This window comes from Pediculus humanus, genomic scaffold (genome assembly GCF_000006295.1).
Source record: "Pediculus humanus corporis 1103172108277 genomic scaffold, whole genome shotgun sequence".
Lineage (NCBI taxonomy): Eukaryota > Metazoa > Arthropoda > Insecta > Psocodea > Pediculidae > Pediculus > Pediculus humanus.
The window spans coordinates 1-1,283 of record NW_002987846.1 but is presented as its reverse complement, the minus strand read 5'-3'; positions in this window follow the sequence as shown (position 1 = coordinate 1,283).

Genomic DNA, 1,283 nt, shown 5'->3' with positions numbered 1-1,283 from the left:
GTAAAAATGATTTAAAAATTATTTATTATTATTATTATTAATTAAAATTAACAAAACGCGTTCTTGTATTAAAAGAAAGGCATTTTATCGCGTCCCTTGTTTCATCGACGTCGTGGTTTTAGATAAAAACAATAACAAACAATTCGAATCTAATTTAAGACTATTTAAAAGTATTACGCAATAAAACGGTCACGTGATCTCTTTTATTTATTTATTTTTTTATATACATTTTCACTTTACCTATTATTATTATTATTATTTAGTTGAAAACGACGTTAATAATAATAATAATAAACGTTGAAAAGTTTTTAAATTAATTTTTTTGTCTTTTTATTTATCTGATTCTTTCTTTCTTTCTTTCTTTCTTTTTCTTCTGCTTTTTTTTTTTTGTTTGTTACATTTAGAAAGTATGAAAGTTTTCATTGCAAATTTTCATTCTCTCGTCCTTCCTTTTCTTATCACACACACAAATAAAAATAAAAATAAACAATGAATCCTCCTGATATCATTTACTCGAATCAAAACTTTCTTTTGTTTGTTTGTTTGTTGTTGTTGTTGTTTGTGATGGAATCGGATAATAAATTGAAATTTTTTAACAACATTACAAGGAAGTTTAAACACGATAATAATAATAATAATAATTTAACAATCGATATTTATTTTAAATATAGAATTTCAAAATTTATTTTGTTATTCGTACGCACGTGCGTAACTTTTTTATTTTGTTAATTCCACGTGTGACGTATTAAATTTTTTTAAAAAATAATTATTCGACCGTGCGATTATAAGACGACGATTAAATTTTAAAAATTTAATTATTATTATTATTATTATTATTTTATTTACGACAAACGACAAACGAGTATTAGTATGGTTGTTCTCATAAAAAAAAAAAAAATTTTATTTGAATCACGAATTTTCTCGTGATAAAATAAATGTATTTCTTCTTGTCATTAAAAAAAAAATTTCTAAAACTTTTTTTTGTTGTTATTATTATTATTTTGGCTTTTGCTTCCGGCTAATCATTTGATGAACGTGGCATTAAAAACGTTACGACAGACATTTTTTTTTTTTTTTTTTTTTCAACTTTTTCATTCAGGGGGTTACAAACGTTAGGTTAAACGTTTTTATTTATCACAATTTTTGAATTGTTATGTTTTTTTTTATGTTACATCAGAAACTAGTTTTCCTTTTTCTTTTTCTTTTTAAATGCGCAATAAAAAAAAACAAGCGAAATAAAAAAATTTCGGTTTTTAAGTAAAATAATTTATACCAAATGAGGA